At 39.7% G+C, this 23,981-nt stretch overlaps 1 long non-coding RNA gene across 1 annotated transcript in view; it reads left to right on the forward strand.

Moving 5' to 3' along the window:
• LOC105517494 overlaps positions 1–23,981 on the forward strand; it is a 208,895-nt gene that overhangs the window by 108,953 nt on the left and 75,961 nt on the right. Inside the window, exon 2 of the long non-coding RNA XR_001002678.1 lies at positions 9,007–9,071. This is a non-coding gene — a long non-coding RNA (uncharacterized LOC105517494). The remainder of the gene's footprint in view (positions 1–9,006; positions 9,072–23,981) is intronic.

The following is a 23,981-nucleotide window of genomic DNA, read 5'->3' on the forward strand; positions in this document are numbered from 1 at the left end:
GATCTCCTGACCTTGTGATCCGACCGCCTCGGCCTCCCAAAATGCTGGGATTACAGGCGTGAGCCACCATGCCCAGCCTGCATTTAACTTTAAAGCCTGACCTTTCCCAGGTCAATATCAAGCTCAGGAATTGGGGAAGAATAAGGAACCCTGGAAGGCTCATTTGACTGAGGTATCCTTCTGAAGTTTAAGTTTTCGTTTTGCTTTTCTCTTTAACCCTGGATTGAAGTTGTTTTAAGATCTTAAACCTATAAACCTTTCCTGTCACTTTGCTGGCATCTTCCTATATCTGGGGGCAATTTATAGAGGGAACAGCATTATTCTTTGAACTGCGTTGAGAGAATCAGGGGCACTTGGGTCAGATTGGGGTAGTGGTTGAAACTCAGGATCCTGGCCCCACTCCCCACCACCCCACCCCATCCCCATCCCCCGCCCTACCCACCAGCCATCCCGCCCTGCTGAATCAGCACTTCGGGAAAGAGGCCCTAGAAGGGACTGCTGTCAATCACCAGAGGGTTATTTGCATGAAAATCGTCTACAAACCACCTTTTGACAAGTTCCATGGTTTACAAGGATACATTTCTTGCATAACAATAATTAAATGTGTTTCTGCCCAAGGAATGACGTGAAAGATCACTATTAGGGCCATGAGCATGGATAAGGAACTGCCCCTGCCATGAGGAGGACCCATGCTTATCAAATGACCTCCACGTATGGGTGGAATAGAGACGTGAAACCAGACACAAAACTGGGACAGTCTCTCACTGTCCTTCGCGAGTCGTACCTCAGTAAAGTTGGAGATAGGATCTTTGAAATACTATTTTCCTGTTCAGATAAATTGTCATTTTCCCCCTTCACAAATATTTTGACTCATAGATACTTACCTAAAACGTTTCAAAGTAGTTTTTTTAAATACAAATTTGGGATAATCAAACTTTTAAACAACTCACATCACAATCTTAAATAGTTGTATTAGGTTGGTGCAAAAGTCATTGCTGTTTTTGCCATTGCCATTGAAAGTAATGGCAAAAACCACAATGACTTTTGCACCAACCCGATAATTCCTCGTAGGCCATAAGGGTAACTTTTGATAGTGGGAAGCAAGACAGCACTGAATTTGTGGGAAATTTCAACCAGGATTAATAGTGATCTCGTATGGGGATGGAGTGATTAAAAATAGAAATCAAAGTGTTGTTGATTTATTTAGAAGAAAGAACTGGGTGCAGTGTAATTCCAACATTTTGGGAGGCTGAGGTAGGTGGATTGCTTGAGTTCAGGAGTTTGAGGCCAGCCTGGGCAACATAACGAGACCATGTCTGTACAAAAAATTTTTAAAAGTAGCTGAGCATTGTGGCACATGCTTGTAGTCCAGCTACGAGGGAAGGGGCAATTGGGAGGATTGCTTGAGCCCAGAAAGTCAAGGCTGCAGAGAGGTATGATTGTACCACGGCACTCCAGCCTGAGCCACAGACAGAGACTCTGTCTTAATGTAAGTGTCTGGTATTTTAATGTGAAGAATATGAATTTTGAAAATTAAAAGGAAACAAACAATGTACAGTGGAGAGACACACTTCACGTGTGCAGAATGAGGGGTTTTAGTTGCCACTGCAGAGAGAATTAAGAATAGCAATAGCAATGCTGTTTGGGGACAGTGGTTAAGATGTAGAATACTTGTGAGTTCCTGGATCTTTCCTTGATTCAGAGTTGTAAGAGCCATCCTTTATCAACCATTCCTGTGACATCTGGGAACCAATGTTTTCAAACACAGTCACATCTCCGATGGTTAAACTAGAGAAGGGATACCTAGAAATCAACATTGCTCAGAGCTAAGGTTACCAAATATCCCATGGGAAATGCTTACAATAAAATTTCACTCGTTGCTTACCTAAAGTTCAAATGTAACTAGCTATAGCGCATTTTTATTTGCTAAATTTGGTGACTCTACTCACTAGAAAAATAAAATATGGTAGTTGCATTTTAAAAGAACCAGGATTTTGAGAACAATTATTTTCCCCGATTAATAACAGCCTCCCCTTCAGTGGAAGATGGTGCCTGCTCTCCGTGGTCTCCTGAAGTGCTCTGGATCTCTGTCCCCTATCATATGCTGGTGTCCTTCCAGCTGTTCCTGGCAGTCTGGCGATCTTAGGCATTCTAGCTTGTCGGTGGCTGGGGAAGACATGGTAATAGGCACTTGTAGTTAAGCCCACATCTCCAGGGTCAGAACAGCTCAGGACTCCTATCTTGCTATACCTTAAGGTATTGCACACAGGCCCAAAACCAGGGCCTCCAGATACTCAGCCCCACCGATGTACACACTGGCGCCCCTCTGGCGTTTCCTAGATAATGTATTTACACATCACTTATCCTTTAGACTCTGGGTCAAATATACATTTCATATATTTTCTTATTTAATCTTGTATCAGTTTTATGAGGAAAATGTTATTCTCTCTTTACTTTTTGAAAGAGAGATTTGTAAAGCTTGTAAGAGAATTGTGAAGCTTGGAATGGTTACATCACGTGTCCGTGGTTCATAAAGATTCAAACACAAAGTCTACTCCAACGCCCAAGCTCTTACCTCTTCTATACTGCCTGCCTGTTTCCCATTCTCCCTACACTCTCTCCCCATTCTGCATTTCATGTAAGTCACAAAGGGATTATAATGACTTACAAGGATGTAAAGAGATGAACTGGACTTTGGGACAGGCTGTGTCTGTGAGCTCTACTATCGGGGGCAAGTGAATTCATCTGTCTGAGACCCAGTTGCCTTAATCTTTAAAACTGGGATACAAATATTGGCTGCATAAATGTATTGGGAGGATTAAATAAATTAACTTTGTAACATACAAGACACTTGGCACATGCTTGGTTCTGAAATCTAGGATGCTCACTGTGTATATAACCAAATACCTAACAGTAAGAAGTGCCATGGATGTTGTAAAAGAACTAGGTGCAAGGAATAATCGAAACACAAATGAAGAGCCAAATGAGAGAATAGGAAGAAGAGGAGGAGGAAGAGGAGGAAGAAGGAGAAGGAGATGATGGGAGCCTTGGGGGAAGGAGATGACTCGTCTCAGGGACTCAAGATAAGGGGTATTAGAATTTGAGCCTGCTTTTTCAGTGAGGTTTTTTGGAAGCTGAGGCAAAGCAACTTAGCATAAGCGGCAGTGATACCTTTGAGCCAACAGGGTTCTCAGATTTGCATCTGTAGAAGCTCTGTGTGCAGCAGACTTTGTGGCTCTGAGTTCACCATGGGAAGAGGAGGGTCAGAACTCAGAATTCCTTGAGAATTCCTGAGAATTACTTGAAAATGTCTGGCTCATGACTGAGACATACTTATGTTCTTCATAGAATATACAGTCACTTTTCTGGGCTTCCCTTGGGGAAAAAACAGTCTGCATCAGTTATTTATAGTGTTTTCTGAAAGACAAAACAAAACAAAGTAAATTAAATCTGAGCCAATGCTTGAGAGTAAAGGATTCTGGGCTCAAATGAAATGTTCACTTATTAGTATTTACTGAGTGACCTTGGCTGGGTTGCATCATCTCTCTAGGCCTTTCTTCCTCATCTGTACAGAAAACAGATTAAGAAATTGCATGAACCTCTGTCCAGTGTCCACCTCATGCCTTGCCCTGTGGTAGATGCCTGGTCCAGAGGACAGCCCAGCCTTTCCCACGGTGGTGATCACAACCGTGAATTGCATTAGAAGGGGAATTGAAACCTATTGGGCAGGGGATGAACACAGGGTTAAGATTCACATAACCCAGCAAACATCGATAGTGTTACATCAGAAGGGGACACATGCTGTGAAGAAAATGATGCTGGCTTATAGAATAGAGTGAGGCTGGGGCTGAACAGCCAGGAGGCAGGGCCAGGCCCTGTTCATACAGCAGTCAGACATGGCTTCTCTGAGGAGGTGACTGTATTAGTCCATTCTCACACTGCTGTAAGGAAATAACTGAGACAGGGTAATTTGTAAGAAAAGAGGTGTATTAGTCTGTTTTCATGCCACTGATAAAGACATACCCAAGACTGGGCAATTTACAAAAGAAAGAGGTTTAATGGACTCACAGTTCCATGTTGCTGGGGAGGCCTCACAATCATGATGATAGGTGAAAGGCACATCTCATATGGTGGCAGGCAAGAGAAGAGTGAGGGCCAAGTGAAAGGGGTTTCCCTTATCAAACAATCCGATCTCATGAGACTTATTCACTACGATGAGAACAATATAGGGGAACTATCACCATGATTCAATTATCTCCCACTGGGTCCCTCCCATAACATGCGGGAATTATGGGAGCTACAATTCAAGATGAGACTTGGGTGGGGACACAGCCAAACCATATCAAGAGGTTTAATTGGCTCATGGTTCCACAGGTTATACAGGAAGCATAGTGGCTTCTGCTTCTGGGGGGGCCTCAGGAATCTTACAATCATGGCAGAAGGTAGTGGGGAAGCAGGAGTCTTACATGGCTGGAGCAGGAGGAAGAGAGACAGCAGGGAGGTGCCACACACTTGTACAACACCCAGGTCTTGTGATAACTCATTCACTCACTGTCACAAGAACAGCACCAAGGGGATGGTGATAAACCATTCGTGGGAACTCTGCCTTCATAATCCACTCACCTTCCACCAGGCCCTTCCTCCAGCATTGGGGATTACAATTCCACGTGAGATTTAGTGGGGACACAGATTCAAAGTGTATCATTCTGCCCCTGGCCCCTTCAAATCTCATGTCCCTCTCACATTACAAAATACAGTCATGCCTTCCCAACAGTCCCCCAGAGTCTTAACTCATTCCAGCATTAACTCAAAAACATCTAAGTCCAAAGTCTCATCTGAGACAAGGCAAATCCCTTCTGTCTGTTTTGTTCTAGCCATGTTGGCAGCCAATTGGGTGGTGCCCACCCACATTGAGGGTGGGTCTTCCTCTCCCAGTCCACGTACTCAAATGTCGGTGTCCTCTGGCAACACTCACACAGACACATCCAAAAATAATACTTTACTAGCCATGTAGGCATCCTTCAGATTCAATCAAGATGACACCTAATATTAACCATCACAGTGACCTTCGAGCAGACACTTGCATACATTGAAGGAACCAGTCACGAGAGCTGGCAAGAAGCATGTTCTGGGTGGCTCTTCAGAGAGTTGCCCAACAGAAGGCTAGGGAAGAAGGTTATGTCAGGAAGGAATTTGGACTTTCCTGGAAAATGTGGAAGAAACAAGAAGAAATCTCTGCTGGTATCTCGTCTACAGCTTACAAACGCTTTTGGTCTTTTCCACATGGGAGACACACACATGTGGTTTGTGTGCATGTCTATGTATATATCCACACTCTTAAATGCACTTCAGGGACATAGACCAGGCACATATACCCTAGATTTTCCCTGTCATTGAAAGGTCCCTTATGACTAGTTTTGGGCAATAGACAGGTACTGGCCATGTCCACTGCCACTACCCACTTCTACTGATGCCAACACTGCCAATGCATCATGGTGGCCTCCCCCACAGGCATTCCTCTGGACACTGCAAAAACAAACTTTCCAATGAATGGCATTAGCAGGGGAATTGAAACCTATTGGCTACTGTGGGCCAGCGCTCCCGGCTTTACTCTGATAGTCTTATAATCTGTGTTTTGTGACATAACCAAGAAAGTTAAAATAGACCTTGAGAATCAGAACAGAGTGGGCATCAAAGGGTTGTGGTGTCATCTCATCAGAGGGGTAATCAGAAAACAAGCACTTAGTGCACACAGATGAGTGTGGATATGTAGGCTGGACCGGGGACAGCATCTTCATGAGATTGGAAGTGTAATCAGACAATAGCTTGAGGATAGATATTTGGGTAAGGAGACTTCAGGTGGAAAAATACTTTATGCCGAGAATTACAGAACATTACAGTCCGGTAAGGAAATATTCCACAATAAAATAAAATCATCAGGAAGGAGTGAGAGAAGAACTGATGGGAGCAAAAGATGGGAGAAGGAGAGTTTATCATCCCAGTGAGAGCAGGATGAATGGAATCAAGGGGCAAGGGCCTGGGAAGAGTCAGAAATAGGAGTACAAAAAAATGTTATTTTCCCCTGATGAATAGTGAGGATCAGTTTGGCCTCCCATAGCACCCTCTGTGTTCCTGGCGTTTTATGTGTATGCGGTAACCTGACACCTGGCATTTAGTGAGAATAGGTACTTTTTCTTGGTGGCGCTGATGTCTGACAGTAATGCCATGTAGCCATATACAAGCTTCACAAGGGCTTTCATCAAAGAAAGGTTTACTCAGAATACAATGAAGCTCTGTGCTTTTGCTCAAATCTACACAAAACACCTGAAGACTAGCAGTTTAGGAAAGATGACAAAAAGTACTACCTCTTAATTCAGAAATGGCATTGACTAGGTGTGGTTCACATCTGACATAAGGCAGAATACTCACTTTGAAGTGTATCTTGTGGATTTGCTAGCAGGAAAACTACAACAGCCATACTCACATCTGTGCAAAGTTAATGAATGACTTCGTATTTTTGGTGCCCTGCTATATTTAAAATTGAATGCCCTATCATGTAATAAAAATACTAAACTACTTATATGAACAGTGGAAGAGGGTGAGGCCAGTTCAAATTAACTGAAATCAACAAGATTATTTAGGAGAATAGAAGCAATATTGTACAAAGATTGGCCAAAGGCCAGACTGGCTAAGTTATCATTTCTCTCCCTTTGATGGCCTTTAAGTTGGGATTTCCTTCCAAGTTGGGTTTATTTTTCATTTATCTGGGAAGAGTGTGGTTTAGTGAAATTTTAAAGTTATGCCTTTACTTTGCTGCATCTAAGAAACAAAAAGAAACATGACAGTAATAATTTCAAGGTAATTTGATACAGGTATGTATTCGTCTGCTTTCACATTGCTGATAAAGACATACCCAAGACTGGGCAATTTACAAAAGAAAGAGGTTTAATTGGACTTACAGTTTCACATGGCTGGGGAGACCTCACAATCATGGCAGGAGGCAAGGAGGAACAAGTCACATATTACGTGGATGGCGGCAGGCAAAGAGAGAGCTTGTGCAGGGAAACTTCCCTTTTTAAAAACGTTAGATCTCATGAAATGCATTCACTATCACAAGAACAGCATGGGAAAGACCCACCCCCATGATTCAATTGTCTCCCACTGGGTTTCTCCCACAATGCGTGAGAATTATGGGAGCTACAAGAGGAGATTTGGGTGGGAACACAGAGCCGAAGCATATCAAGATATAAGAGAAAGTTTGTATTATAAAACTGACCCTAACCTGAGCACCTCCATCTACTACTTCTTCCTCTCCACTAGCATCTCAGCCTTCATCCCCACCCCTATCTCTCGCTAGATGAGCTACGTGGACAACCTGGTGTGTGAGCTTCCACACATTTTCTATACCTATGCAATTTAATTATAAAATCATATCATCTCCACTTACAGGAATGTCTCAGCCTCAGTGCTATTGACACATGAGCCAGATAAGTCTTTGAGGTGGGGGGCTGTCCTGTGCACTGAGGCACGCTTATCAGCATCCCTGGCTTCCACCCACCAGGTGCTAAGAGCATGCTCCCCACAGCCTTGATGTCTCCAGACATCATGAAATGTCCCTAGCAGGCAATATCACTCTTGATTGGGAATAATTGATATGAAGGCTTAGTTTTACAATTTGTTTATATGTGTGTATATACATATATATGTGTGTGTATATATACAAATATACACACACACACACACACATATATATATATAGAGAGAGAAACCGTTTTGTTCTCTTTCTACCTACTGCTTTTCCCAATAAAAATCATTGACAAAATTCTTGAACATATAATTAATGCTATTTAATTACTTTCCATGAATGCTTCTTATTCTGTCCAGTGAATATAACATTGCTCCATGGATTTATCCCACCATTCTTTCATCTGTGGGCATTAGCATGGTTTCTAGTTCTTGACCTCCAAATGGCAGTGCTGTAATGAGTGTCATGGTACATGTGCCTTTACAGATCCCCAGAAATGGAATTGTAGCATAAGAATTTTATTTTATTTTATTTTTTGGGACAGGGTTTTGCTCTGTCACTCAGGCTGGAGTACAGTGGCATAATCACCGCTCACTTCAGCCTCGACTTTCTGAACTCAAAGAATCTTCCCGCCTCAGCCTCACAAGCAGTTGGAACTACAGGCATGCATGCCCATGCCTGGTTAATGTTTAAAAATTTTTTGTAGAGTCTGAGTCTCTCTCTCTGTTGCCTAGGCTTTTCTAGAACTCCCAGGCTCAAGCAATATCCCCACCTTGGCCTTCCAAAGGACTGGGATTACAGGCATGAGCCATGGTGCCTGGCCTTACGTATTTTTAATTTTATTAGATATTGCCACATCGCCTAATGACAGCCTTTGAAAAAAACTTCTAAAACTCTAAATTTTATGTATAAGACTGATACGAGTGATTAGTTAAGTGATTTCTTGAACATGAAAAGAAGTACAAATATATTCAAAGTTTGCCTTTTGGTTTTCATCCTAAAAATTACAATTTTTGTGCAGGAGGAAGTTTGGATTAACAGTTTAATCATCAGATCTTTCAAATTTCTTGTTTGTCAGGGGTTTTGAGTATAGTCACCAATTAAAATGAATACACTGCAAAATTAAATTCTATGCCAAGAGTGTTACTTTTTTCTGTAATCAATTTACCCTCTGTTAAGTATTTCAAGACTAGAAATGAAAATGGAATGGGGGACTGGATTAAAGTTCTCTTAAGTGATGGAATAATACAAATATGCCTTGTGAGTTTCCTTAGGATTAATGGGTGGCTGAAACCCTGCAACTTAACCTCACTGTGCAAGTCGGCACAGCCTGAGTTATCTGTCATTATCCAATGATGGATGAAAATAGTTCTGTTTGATACTTTGGATCATTTTAATGTACTGTTTTATTACCCACTCAACAGCTCAGGATAACTTTTAAGCAACATGATTTCAATTGTTTTACTCTTTCCTCCTTTCAGAGTTCTCCAGTTGAAAGAAGAAAGCCTAACCTGGCTTCTGAATTCCAAGAGCACACTGCGCAGTGGTAAGAAAATTAAGGTCTTTTTTTTTTTTGCTTTTTGAGGACTTGAGTGACTCAGCAAGTGTGATAGTGGGAGATGTTATTTCTGATGGTTATTGTGCTGTACGTGTAGCTGTCTTCTGGAAGTAGAGGCTGCTGGGATCTTCCCTGGACTTGTGTATCAGGGAGAAAGAACTAATTTAAAATAAAGCAAAATATGTATCTACTCTTTACTAGGTTAACTTTAAAAAATAGACAAGTAATTGCAAAGTTTGCAATACGCATGCATTACTTGTCTATTTTTGCAAGTAAATAGTTACATGCGTCTATAGTTGCACCTGAGTGCCAGTGCCACAAGAGTGTTGCTCTCCAAGCTGTTGGGAATGGAAGTGTTAGCACTAAGTCTCACAGAGCTTTTGGGCTTTGCTTGATGCCTTTTAATGTTACAAGAAGATTTTGTTCTGTCAGTTTCTCTCATGCAACGTAATTGGACTTCTCCAATTCCTCTTTTCTCCTTGGTTATTTCTCCTAATAAGAGAAACTAGCTTTATGCGCCTTCAATATTGTGGTTATATGCCAATTTAAAATGGAATAATCTCATTTGCTGCATTTTGGTTTGATATTGTGCATGAAATTTAGAAATCATTTCCATTTAAAATTACAAGTTATATCACAACATTATGAAAGGTTTAGGGAGAGAGACATTGAAAAAACTATTCCACCAGTAATTTAGCATAGCAACAGTTACTGGTTTGTTACCAACTTCATATGTATTTTTTCCTTTTACACATACAACTTAAAATTCTGACTTTAAATCAATTACTTTTTAATATGTAATATCTGCCAATGGGGCAAAATGTTAAGAACTCCAAAATTGTGTATATGAAATGTATTTGTCTCTCCTTCCTTCTTTGCCCCATGCCAGCTAGTTCCCTTTCTAGGACACATCTGGTGTTTCTGTTTTTCTAATTTACAGGTCCTTCGAGATTATTTACATTGTTTGCAATCTGTTGCTATGCTAAACAATGCTTTGAAAAAGAGTAGAACATCTTTATGCATATACCGTCTCTCCTATGTTCTAGTTCTTGGATGGAAGGAAAAGACTGCCATTCAATATCTAAAGTAAAAATCTGACTTTATTGCTTGCTAAACAAGAGACAACAGTGCTTGTAGGACACAGTTCTGTTAAAACAAAGCAAATGCTGATCATATATGGGGTTTGGGAAGCATTAAGTTCAGGAATTAAAACACTGTGAGAATTGTATTTGGAAATTAATTGACCTTTAGTGGTGAAAGCTTGGCATTTGGAGTGTTCCTGTTGCTAATAGTTGGATTTCAGAAGTATGGCTGTTACTGGTTGGCTAGCTTTCAGAAGTATGTTACTAAAGTGGATTGTCACTGATCAATTTTGATGTGTTTGTGTGTGTGTGTGTGGGAGACGGAGTCTCGCTCTGTTGTCAGGCTGGAGTGTAGTGGCACGATCTTGGCTCACTGAAACCTCTGTCTTCCCAGTTCAAGTGTTCCTCCTGCCTCAGTCTCCCAAGTAGCTGGGACTACAGGCGTGCACCACCACGCCCAGCTCATGTTGTATGTTTAGTAGAGACGGGATTTCACCATGTTGGCCAGGACGGTCTCCATCTCTTGACCTCGTGATGGCGTCTGCGTCAGCCTCCCAAAGTGCTGGGATTACAGGCGTGAGCCACCGCGCCCGGCCAATTTTGATGTCGTTATAACAAGTTGTGGTAGTGACTTGTTGATACCTTAGGACTGTGACCAAGAAAGAGTTATCATTTTCCTTTAAAATTTAAATTCTCAACTACGTGAGAAATTTATGGGAAATGGAAGTCCTGGGTCAAATTGTGTGTGCATTTTATATTTTAATTGACTAGAGATTTACCAATTTACATGCCCACCAGCAATGAATGACAGTGCTCATTTCTTCACAATGTAGTGTGTCATCAGGTTTTTGATCTTTGTTAACCTAAGTGAAATATAGTATCTTTCTGAAGTTTTGTTTTCTATTTCTTTACAATAAGTAAGGTTGAGAAACTTTGTATATGATGAAAACCTATCACATTTTATTTTCTGTATGTTTTTCTGTCATCTACCCACTTTTAATGGAATTTTAAAAATACTGACTTTTAGTGACTCATGTATTAGTTAGCCCTGTACATTAAGAGTTGTAAATATTTTCTCCAGTGTGTTCTTTGTCTTTTTATTTTGTTTATGGTGTTTATTTGGGGAGAAAAAAAAACTTCTAAAAACTGGCCTGGACACAGTTGGATTGATCAGTATTTTTTATTGTCTTTTGGGTTTTAGATTACAGTTGGAAAACTCTCTTATTTTGAGATTATAATATTTTCTATGCTCTCCTTTATTGCTTTTATGGCTTTATTTTCATTCATTCTTCTGGAATTTGTGCTGGTGTAAGTGTAAAGGAGGATATGATTTTTTAGGTAGCTGCTTAGATGCCTCACCACTATTTCTTAGATAATACATTATTTCCCTACTAATGTGAATGATCATCTTTGCTCAAAACTAAAGCTTCCCAAGTATGTTGATTTACTGCTGATCTTTTTCTCTGATCCATCAATTATTATGCTGGCTTTTTATTTATCATAATACCACATGCATTTTTCTGTTTAACTGGCTTCTTGCTAATCACTGTGGTGTTCACATTAAATGAATATTGTGCAATTTACTCAACAACTCTCCCTTTTGTTGCCCTCCATGTAACGTTGGGGAGATTTTTGGCTATAAATCAACAGATACATTTTTTAAAAAACTTTATCTCTGTTTATTCCATAAACCACCTATCATTCTGGGGCGAAGTCTGATTGTCTCTAGTTTAACAAGTACCCCAGGTGATTTCAGGGAAGGCTGATGTTTCATTGCATGCTGCTCTTTGGCGTTGAAGCCGATCACACGTGGATCATATCATCACACAGCTGATCCAATCAGTGATGATAAGCAATTGATTTTTCCGGTGACGGTTTGAGTTTTACCACGTCCACACATTGTAGATTTATATACGTATTCACTTCTATGTGTATATAAGTGCATGCAAGTATATAACAAATGGATACTGCTGTGAAGGCGGAATGTATTTGATGTGATACTTTTGGAAATACGTGAAATTGTTGAGATTTGATGAGAGTCCATTTATGATTCTTAGTTTTCGTAGAGAAATAGGAAGGGGCTACTGAATGGTCCACCTTAAGACCGAAAAGGGCAAAAGTACAGAACGAAAGGCCAAACAATGATTTCATTATACAAATGAAATGAGAAAATGCAGTGAAATTCCATCCATCCCTGAGGACTGACTCCATTTAGAGGTTAGAAGAGCAGCCTGGAGTGATCTCACACTTACGGGTTCCGTACCGTCACTGCGGAGCAACTGTAGAAGGGTTGTGACTAAGAATGAAAGGATCAGCACATGAAGTTTTTCGCTTTAACTACCCTTCTGTGGGGTACATAAGAAATAAAACAGATAATGGATCCACATGGCCCATCCCCTGGTGAATAGTGAACAAGGGGTATCTAAATAGGTGAGTGCAGTCTGCAGCAAAAACCCCAAACAAGAACATCGGCCGTGAGTCTCAGTTTAGTTTTAGAGGCAGACTGTTAAGTACATTAGGTGATGTCATAGACTGTTTGTGATGAAGAAGATATTGGAAAGAACTGGCTCAGGGAAGTTCTAAATGCAAAAAATCATGATTCTACTTTCATGGGCCATTGCAATTTGCAGAGACTTTTCCCATTAAAACAGGCTTCATGATACCCAGATTACTGATGAGAAAACTGAGTTGCATGGAGGTGACTTGGGACCCAGCTAGTCGCGGTTGGATCACCTCAGAGAGCACTAGCTCAGCATCTTATTCACACACTTCAACTCGACTCACATTTATGAAAGACCTAGCCTACTTATGCAACCAAAGTATCCGGGGTATCAAGGCGTGTGGATTATCTCTGACAGTAAGAATATGAAGGCTGATAGTGTCAAATAGGGAGAGGGAGCTTTGTTATGCTTTTATGTGCCTTAATTGTCCTGGAGTCTTCAGCAAGTCTGTGGTGAATGCAGTGGAAAAAGAGCAGACTTCAAAATTAACTTAAAATTTTAATCATTGAAATTAAATCACAGACATAAATTAGACAGATACCTGTGAAAGCAAACATTTTTTAAAGCTGGGAACTCCCTGCTTTGTTGATTCGCTTTATAGGATGGCCACACAGAACTGATGTTAATAGCCAACAAACCATTGTCAGATGCATAATAGATTGCTAATTACTCATGGAAACAGACTTTTTGAACTAGAATGGTGCGTTTTAATTGCCTTTTAGTAAGATGCTTTGTCTTTTTCTTCCCCCACCTAAGTCCCATCAGCACTTACCCCAGTGCTGGCCTGAGTTGTAATAGATTCGTAATACACGTTTATGTATTAGTAATAATAAAGATAAATTATGTTTGCAAGTGCTTCCCCCTACATTTTATCTCTATGACAACTCTGGGGGATATGCAGGGCAAGTGTTATTATCTCTACTTTATTGATGATGAAACCAAGGCATGATAAAGTCAGGAGATTTTTCAAAATTTCACGAGTGAATCAGGATTCAAGGTCTGGTTTTGTTATTTGACAATATCCTGTTCCGTATATAGTAAACCACCCTGTGCTATGACATGAAACTCACAGTGCTAAGGCAACAGGATGTGGCTACTGGTGTGAATTCTGTCCCTGTCAACTGTGCGTTCTTTACCTCTTTGAGACATAGTTGATTCATTCTTAAATTGGTAAAAATAGTAGCTATTCCTATTTACAAAGTTTTGATGAGACTCCATTGAGATAATGCATAAGGAATTTCTTTGAACTTTTCCACAGTGTTTCTCACCTAGAGCTCTTGAATGGGCTTCAGTGGATCTGTAAAATCTGTAACGTTATATAAAATTTGATGCTTACTTGTATATAATGCATTTGTTTTTTCTGGGGAAAGTGCTAACAATTTTATAAGATTTTCAGATTTCTGTGATTAGAATTATGCAAAACATTATGCACAATACTAGTATGGTGTTATTAATACAAAATATCTTTTCTGATATTATAACACATTCCTTTCAGAAAACATGGAAAATACAGAAAAGCACAAAAAGAAAATAATAGTCATCCAAAAACATGTCATTTAGAGGGAATCAACATAGCAATGTCACATTGTTGATGTGGATTGTTATGGCTGATATCACATTGCGGCTTTTTTTTATAAATAAAAAATGTTTTGGGGACAGCACAAATATATTTTATGTATCACATATATAGTTTTACGTGCATATACATTTGTAGGATTGGGATCATTTTAAATATGTGAACATGGACTTACTGGTATAATATTTTTCTATATGATGTTTAACATCTGCCTTGAAATCTCTATATAGTTATTCCATAATTTCTATACCTAATATTCTAGGTTTAGAGTATTGTATTGTACCTTCAAATTTGTTTTCATTTTTGTCATTTTAACTAATATCACAATATATATGCTTCTACATATAATTATACTACATATTCATAAATTTTATATATTTTCTGAAGTCAACTTATATATCTCTTGCTTTTCTAACTGAATGGTCAATTATTAAGTATTCCCTTCTCCCAGATGTACTTTAGCTTTTTATTACCATGTTTCCAAAAATCTTACTGGATTTAAACAAAATTAATTACGCCTATTAATTCTTTGGGGGAGGAATTTTAATGTTGATATTTCTTTTCTAAAATATAATTTGTCACTTCTTTTATCCAGAATCAATACCCTTGAGCATCTTCTCTTTTGATCTAATGCAGTAAATTCTTTTGAAATGTCCATAGTAAATAATTTTTTCATTCTTGGAGGAAATTGTTCTTGAACATGATGTAATATTTCTAGACTACATTTCCAAATTAAATTGTCAATATTTGATTTAGAATTTTTTCATTTATAATTATGAGGAAGATTGGTCTGTAAATTTATATTTCTGGAGTTTTTCACTTTTTCAAATATCTGTGTAGAGATTGCCATAAAAAATAGAAAAGTCTTCCATCTTTCCCCACAAGGAATTTTAGAAAATTGTGAAATTTTCTTCCCTATTTATTCATTAAGCTTTTTTGGCATCATTTGTGTTTTCTTTACCAATCATCTGTTTAATTTAAAATTTTAATTTGTCAGAATACAATATTACACAATTTTTACTCGTGTCTGTGGTCATATTCATTGTTTTTCCCAGTTTTATATATGTAGGTTTTTTCTCTTTTCTATTTGATTAGGCTTGCTAAATGTTTGATCAGAAATTTTTTTTCTACAAAGAATCCACTCTTAGATTTGTGTATTTTGTCTAGAATTTACTTTCTAATTCATTAATTTCTGCTGTTATTTTTCCCCCTTTCTGTTTTCCTTAAATTGTCTTTGTTCTTGTTTTTCCATTCTTAAAGATTGAACACTTATTTTAGTAATTTTCATTCTTTCTGATGTCCTAATAAAAGCCTTATAGGCTATAGGTTTGCTCTGATATATAATGGCATCAGCATTCCAGACGTTTTTATAAATTATGTTTTTACTTTCATTAGTGTCAAAATAATCCTTAGTGGTGTGCCTGATTTTTAGTGGAATTGTTTTTTGTTTTAGACAGAGTTTCGCTCTTATTGCCCAGGCTGGAGTGCCATGGTGTGACCTTGGCTCACGGTAACCTCCATCTCCTGGGTTAAAGCAATTCTCCTGTCTCAGCCTCCCGAGTAGCTGGGATTACAGGCATGTGCCACCATGCCCGGCTAATTTTGTATTTTTAGTAGAGACGGAGTTTCTCCGTGTTGTGGTGCAATTGTTTTTTTTAGAGAATAATTTGTGATGTGGTAATTTTGGGCTGTCTTTTTTTCTATTTTTTGGGCTTATGAGAGTATATAGCGTACTATATAATTACTATTTGCCAATATTCTTTGTAAGCTTGATAGGAAATATATCATCCTTTTCTCTCGTAAGACACCAAACTTTCTGTAAACATAATAAATCTTATTGTTATTTGGAACTTCTTTCTCTATGCCCCACTCAGCTGTATACGTATTTGCATACTTCAACTGTGAAAGATGGAGGAAGGTCCCACTACTGTTAACTTATTTATTCCTCGAATAATTTGTGATTACTGTATTTTGAACAATATTATTTGGAGCTTAAAGATTTGTGACTTTCATGTTTTCCTTTTGGATTTTATCATCAAAATACTATAACTCTCTTCATTTCAGGAAATGGCTTTTTCTTCTAATTCTCTGTTACCTGATAAGAATGTGAAAACTTTTTTCTCTTCTTATATTTATTTCATTTCTTCTGGCCTTTAGCTGTTACATCTTTGCCTAATCACTTAATAATGCTTGCGTGCCAATTTCTTTTAAGTGTTAGGGCTGTTAAATAATACTAGGTTGAATTTGATTAACTCACCACTTGAACTAACCAAATCAAACCATGTGGCTGTCTTTTACTTTGCAGTTCAGGGTAGATGTGTATGTTATTATTACAGATGTCATTGTGCTTCCTTTCTTTATCTTGTTTTATTCTCATTAAAAAATTTTTTCCTGCTAGTTCCCTAGTAAGTTTTTTAACAATATGAACTATGTTTTCTTTGCTCTTTTCTGTGGCAATTTTATTTCAAATTCTACTAGTAATATACTTTGTTATCAAAATGCTTTTAATAATATTAGTATTTTAAACACATTTATGTTTATTAAGCCGCTGACATAGAAATAAAGCAGTAAATACTGATTAGCCTCCAAGTAAAGTGAGAATATTAGTAGTCTTTAGTTCCCATATTGTATCTAGGCCCACTTCCCAGTTTTTGTTGGTGTCACCTGTGATTTTAGAGTGGGATTATAGACATTTTATCCTATTGTGTTGTAGGGTTTTTCTCTTAGTAAGCTGAAGCAGATCCTGAACAAAGATGCCCAGGGATACCTGTGTGCTTTCTCCAAACTTCTTTCACGTCCCTTCACATGTAGACACCAACTTTTTGGGCCACAAAATTTTCTTTTTTCTTTCTTTCCTTTTTTTTTTTTTTTTTAAGATAAGGTCTTGCTCTGTCACCCAGGCTGGAGTGCAGCGGCACAATCATGGCTCATTGCACCCTCAACTTCCCGGGGTAAGCTTTTCTCCTGCCTCAGCCTGCCGAGTAGCTGGAACTACAGTTGTGTGCCACTAGGCCTGTCTAATTTTTGTGTTTTTTGTACTGATGGGGTTTTTGCCATGTTGCCCAGGCTGACCTTGAACTGCCGGACTCAAGCAATCCACCTATCTTAGCCTCTGAAAGGGTTGGGATTATAGGCATGAACCACTGTGCTCAGTCGCCAAGATTCTTTAATAAAATATTTTCCCTTCAAAACTTGGTGGATGTGTCAGGTTGATGCAAAACTGTGATTACTTTTGCACCAACCTAGTAGTTTTATTGTATGAAGGCCTTTGATTATACAAAGGACGAGAGGCTTGTGTATACATGTCAGAATTAAAAAAAAAATACTCTGAATGCTGATGAAACTTTTTCTGTCCTAGCATTAAAAAAAAAATTGTGCTTTCCACGAAATTTGTCTGGAATATACATGGGCGTTTTGATCAGCCATTGTAGGCTGCCTTGTGGGTCAGTCCACTCTGTTGAATAAGGGGACAGTCACCAGTTTTTGGAGCAGTTAACTACAAGGGGCTTCATGATGGTGGAATGTGATAAGGAGAAACCACTTCACAGAACACCAGATTCCAATTTTGTCTTGGTTGTTAAAGGCCACGTGAGTCACTGAGCCCCAGGTGCTCATCTGTGAAATGGGGATGTTAGAGAAGATTTTCTCAGGAAGCCCAGAATTGGAGAAACAATTCAACCCAAAGTGGTAAACCTGTTTGCTGCATTAGCATTAAATTAAGTTTTCATTAGTCTGTCTGTGTTTTCAGTTGAAAAAAATAAATTCTCTATGACAGAAAAGTACTAGAACTAAACAGGTACTTTACATCTTATGGAAAGCAGAATAATGGCTCCCCCAAAGATGTCCACATTCTAATCCCCAGAACCCATATTGCCTTACATGACAAAGAAGAATGAAGATTACAGATGGAATTAAGGTTGTTAATCAGCTGACCTTAAAGTAAGGAGAATATCTGAAATTATTCTGCTGGATCCAATGTAATCACAGGGGTCTGTAAAAGTGGAAGAGGGAGGCAGGAGAGATCAGAGAGATGAAGTGCAAGAAGGTCTCCAGGCACCATTGCTGGCTTTGAAGACAATGGAAGGAGCCTCAAGCCAAAGAAAGTGAGCAGTCTATAGAAGATGGAAGACTTCAGGAGGAACACGGCCCTCCGGACACCTTGATTTTAACCTAGAGACCCATTGATATGGTTTGGCTGTTTGTTCCCTCCAAATCTCCGTTAAAATGTGATTCCCAGTGTTGAAGTTGTGACCTGGTGGAAGGTAATTGGTTCTGGGGGCAGGTTCTTCATGAATGGTTTGGCACAATCTCCTTGGTGATAAATGAGTTCTTGCTCAGAGTTCCATGCAAATTCAGTGAGTTTTCCATGAAACTCTGAGCAAGAACTCACTTATCACCAAAGTGTGTGGCACTTCCCACCTCACTCTTTTGTTCCTGCTCTCCCATGATTTGCTGGCTTCCGCTTCACCTTCTACCATGAGTGAAAGCTCCCTGAGGCCTCATTAGAAGTCAAACAGATGCAGATATTGGTGCCATGCTTGCACAGCCTGCAGAACTCCGAGTCAATTAAACTTCTTCTCTTTATAAATTACCCAGTCTCAGATATTTCTTTATAACAACACAGAAACAGCCTAGTACAGAAAATTGGAACCAAGGAGTGGGGCATTGCTATAAAGATATCTGTAGACGAGGAAGCAGCTTTGGAACTGGGTAACAGGCAGAGGTTGAAAGAGTGTGGAGGGCTCAGAAGAAGACAGGACGATGAGGAAAGTCTGAAACTTCCTAAAGACTGGTCATATTGTTGTGACCAAAATGCTGACAGATATGAACAGTGAAGGCCAGGCTGATATGATCTTAGATGAAGATAAGGAACTTACTGGGAACTAAAGCAAACGTCACCCTTGTTATGCTTTAGCAAAGAACTTGCCTGCATTGTGTTCATGTCCTAAGGATTTGTGGAACTTTGAACTTGACAGTGATCATTTAGGGTATCTGGCAGAAAACATTTCTAAGCAATAAAGCCTTTAAGAGGTGGACTGGCAGATATAGGGGCAAAGAAATGACTTAAGATTGGAACTTATATTTAAGGGGGAAGCAGAATGTAAAAATTTGAAAAATTTACAACCTGCCCATGTGGTAGAAAAGAAAAGCCCAGTTTTAGGGGAAGCATCCAAGTGGGCTGCAGAACAACAACTTACTAGAGAGATTTGCATGACTAAAAAGGAGCCAAGTGCTGATGGCCAACATGATTGGAAAAAGGCCCTGAAGGCATTTTAGGGATCTACAAGGCAGCCCCTCCCATTACAGGTTCAGAGGCCTAGGAGGAAAGAATGGTTTTGTGGGCCAGGTCCGAGGTGCCAATGGCCTAAGCCACCCAGGAAATTGATCCCTGCATCCTCACTTCTTTGGCTCCAGCCTTGGCTCAAAAGGTCCAACCTGTAGCTTGGACCATGGCTCTGGAGGGCACAAGCCATAAGCTTTGGTGGCTTCCACATGGTGTTAAGCCTGTAGGTGCTCAGTATGCAAGAGTAAAGGATGCTTGGCAACTCACACCTAGATTTCAGAGGATGTATGTGAAAGCCTGGGTGCTCAGGGAGAAGCCTGATGCAGGGGTGGAGCCATCACAGAGAACCTCTACTAGGGCAATGCCAAGGAGAAATGTGGGGGTCTGGAAAGGCCACAGGAACTTGACAGCCTGTGAGAGCAGCCACAGGGGCTGCACCCTCCAAAGCCACAAGGGTGGAGCTGTCCAAGACCTTGGGAGCCCATCCCTTGCCCCAGTGTGCCCTGAATGCAGGACATGGGGTCAAAGAAGATTATTTTGGAGCTTTAAGATTTAATGATTGCCCTGCTGGCCTGTAGCCCCTTTCTTTTGGCTGAATTTCTCTTTTTTGGAACAAGAATGTTTACCTAATGCCTGTACCCCCATTGTATCTTGAAAGTAAGTAACTTGTCTTTGATTTCACAGGCTCATGTGTGGAAGAAACTCATCTCCAGATGAGACTTTGGACTTTAGGACTTTTGAATTGGGGCTAGAATGAGTTAAGACTTTGGGGAACTGTTGGGAGAGATGATTGTATTTTGCAATGTGAGAAGGACATGATATTTTAGAGGCCATGGTGCTGAATGATATATTGAGTGTCTGTCACCTCCAAATCTCATGTTGAAATGTGATTCTCCGTGCTGATGATGGGGCTTGGTGGGAGGTGATTGGATCATGGAGGCAGATTCCTCGTGAATGATTTACACCATCCCCTTGGTGATGAGTGAGATTTTCTCTGAGTTCACATGAGGTCTGCTTGTTTAAAAGTGCATGGCACCTCTGTGCTCTCTCTTACTCCTGTTTTTGCCACGTGTCTTGCCTGCTCCTGCTTTGCCTTCTGCCATAAGTAAAAGCTCCCTGAAGCCCTCTCCAGAGGCCAGGCAGATGCATATGCCAGTGCCGTGCTTGCATGGCCTGTAGAACCCTGAGCCAGTGCAACCTCTTTTCTTTATAAATTACCCAACCTCAGGTATTTCTTTATAACAATGCAAGAATGGCCTAATACACCCATTTAGACTGCTGACCTTAAGAATTATATGAGACATTTGTGTTGTTTTAAGCCACTAGGTTTGCGGTAATTTGTTACAGTAGTACTACGAAATCAATACACATACATTATTACTTTTTTCATGGAAAAAGCTTTATGTCATGAAAACTGTGTGCTCCACCCTCTCCCCTCTCAACCCAGTATCTTGCTCCTAGTACCTCTTCATCTGGCTGTTCATGTATAGCCTTTATAATATCCTTTATAACAAACTGGTAAACATAGTAAAGTACTTCCCTGCATTCTGTGAGCTGTCTTATCAAATTATAAAACCCAAGGATGGGAGTCATGGGAACCATTAATTTATAGCTGTTGGGTCAAAAGCACAAGCCACAACCTGGGACTTGTGATTGGCATATGAAGTGGGGGCAGTTCCGTGCGGCAGAGCTCTTAAGCTCTGGGATCTAGCACTATCTCCGGGTAGATAGTGTGACACTCTTCTTACATATGGTGTCAAAAGTGGTGTGTGAGAGTGTAGGGAAGGAGTGTGCTTTCCTCATGATAGTAAAACAATAGAGTTGAGAGGGTCTACTCAACCAGAAGAAAAAATAATTTTGCATTTTTAGGGATTTTTAATGTCTATTAAGGAAGATATGGATTCTGGAAAATGTTAACTAATGCTATTTTTAGCATCGTTTTTATTGGTGCATCATTGACATCAAATGACCCTGGGCATGACTCTTGCATTCCCAGGAGAGTATCTTGAAGCTTTAGAGGGATATCTCAAAGCATTCCACACCCCCAAATGCAGACGGGAATGAAGAGGAATTTGGGACTCTAACTATGAAATAGTCTCCTCTCTTGCAGAGTTTATAATTTTAATAGATCTTCTTTGATAAGGTGAACATTAATCCTCTGATTCTCAGGATTCAAGAGAGAAACTTCCTAGTGCCAAGGGCAAGTAAGGAATTAGGGAATTGGGGCAGCTGAATCCTAGCCCTGGCTCTGCTGGTAGCTGCTGTAGAGATCCCCTTTCCCTTCCATGTGTTAGATGAGAATGGTAAAGTCAGTGAGCCCCAGTGTCTCATTTACTGTTAAAATATAAATATACTCATGGTATGATGGTAAACAAGTGATAGATAACATCTATCTAGATGGTGAAGTATTGACCAACAATCTAGATGGTAAAGTATTGATACCTATCTAGATGGCAAAATATTAACAATAATAACTAATTATTATTATTGTTAATAAAATAGTTAACATTTGCCGAGCACTTACTCTGACCAGGTTCACTAGATCCTTGGACTGTCACAATCACAATGTGGTTTTGGAAATAGTTTATCCTTTATACAAACCAATGCTGCAGAGCCTTGGTTTTCATTCAGTCACATGAGTCTCTGATTCCTCCGGGCACCGAGGTCAACATGTTCCATTGCTCAACTTTTCCTTCTTCACCTTTGATGCATTATTAGGAGTATGAGCCATGTGGGATAGAGCATGGGGAATGAGGTTCCTAGGATAGAAATCAATGGGTAAATGTGAGAATGTTCATAAGCAGACCAGGAAAGCCAGGATGACCTCCTGAAGGAGGAAGGTGCTGAATTACAGGTTTCAGTGGCTTGAAACTAAAGGACACAGTGGGTGAGTGGGAGTCGGGTGAGGCTGGAGTCAGGAGGATGAACGGTCCAGCTGCAATTCTTCACTCCGCTGGTATCAGGCCATGAGGTGCTCTTGGTTAGGCACATACTTGGTCCTTGTCTTTACGTAGGTTATATGAGTATAACAAAATTCAGAATTTTCCCGAAGTTTCAGGAGTGGCTGTACTACATATAGAGAATCATAAGAAAAAACTTTCATAGGGATCTGGTACTTTTAATCCATCTAGATCGGAGACTGAAAATAATCACATGCATTTGTCTCATTGCAGTGTCCACCAAAGGTAAAAAAGAATATTATAGATATCAGAATTACCTTCAGTTTCAAGGGGCCGTTAAGTTCTTGATTTGCAAATAAATTTAAATGGTACATTAATGTCTATGTGATTTATTCAGGAAAAATGAAATTCACTATAAATCCAAGAGAAGGAAAATATTCTTACTTTTACAAACACATAGTTCCTTTTTTCAGTTGTCCTTCCTTTGTGCTTAAAAGTGATTGTTCTTTAGTTTTGAAGTTTTTCTTGTAAAAAGTTCTTGTTTCTCAGATCTGAGACACTCTTGAGTGGGCTTATGAAATTATTGAACTCGGAACTTTGTACATGCACTCTTCGTTTTAAAATAAAATAATAAGATTGAGTACAGTCTGCTGTGGCTTCAAGCTGGGCCCTAAATTGGGTTAATCAAGTTAAGGAAGCCCTAACCTCTAGCTATGATATTTTAGGTATACTGCTCCTCAAGTGGTAGCCTGAAGTGGCACAATGCTGATTCTCTGAAGGGAGATCCCCTGTCACTTCCTCGGGCCATAGTCACAGGATTTGTAGACTTATTTGATACTTAACATGTTCACCAAATTTTTGACACTGATACTGAAATGATATTTAAATCATGGAGACCGACCAGGCCTAGTGGCTAATACCTGTAATCCCACCACTTTGGGAGGGTGAGGCAGGAGGATCACTTGAGGTCAGGAGTTCAAGACCAGCCTGGCCAACATGATGAAACCCCATCAAATTACCCAGGCATCGTGGCACGTGCCTGTAGTCTTAGCTACTCAGGAGGCTGAGGTGGGAGAATCGCTTGAATCTCAGAGGTGGATGTTGCAGTGAGTCGAGATCGCAGCACTGCAGTGGATGGATGGATCACAGAGTCTGAATGACAGAGTGAGATCCTGTCTCACAAAAAAGAAAAAAATAAATAAATTATGAAGAACTTGGTATAAGGGCATTAGTAAAAAAGTACTTTTTTGCATATTTAATGTTATAAACATGTGGAGGAAAATCAGCAAAAGAAATTTACTAATTTGGATATTAATGAGATAGGGTGGACAACCTCATCAGTCATGTCAGATTTTATGTAATATTGCCAAAAGACTGAATTTGATGTGTAGCTTACCCATGTCATGAACTAGTTTTTATTGCTTCCATGAAAGACAGAGTACTGCGTTCATATAACCAAGTCTAGCCTAGTTAGGCCTCATCCCCACTTTTGGTGAATTCCTGGAGGAAGGTCACTGGCTATGACAATGGGTACCCTCATTCCACAACGGACACT

The sequence above is a fragment of the Colobus angolensis genome, unplaced genomic scaffold (genome assembly GCF_000951035.1).
Source record: "Colobus angolensis palliatus isolate OR3802 unplaced genomic scaffold, Cang.pa_1.0 Scaffold300, whole genome shotgun sequence".
Classification (NCBI taxonomy): Eukaryota; Metazoa; Chordata; class Mammalia; order Primates; family Cercopithecidae; genus Colobus; species Colobus angolensis.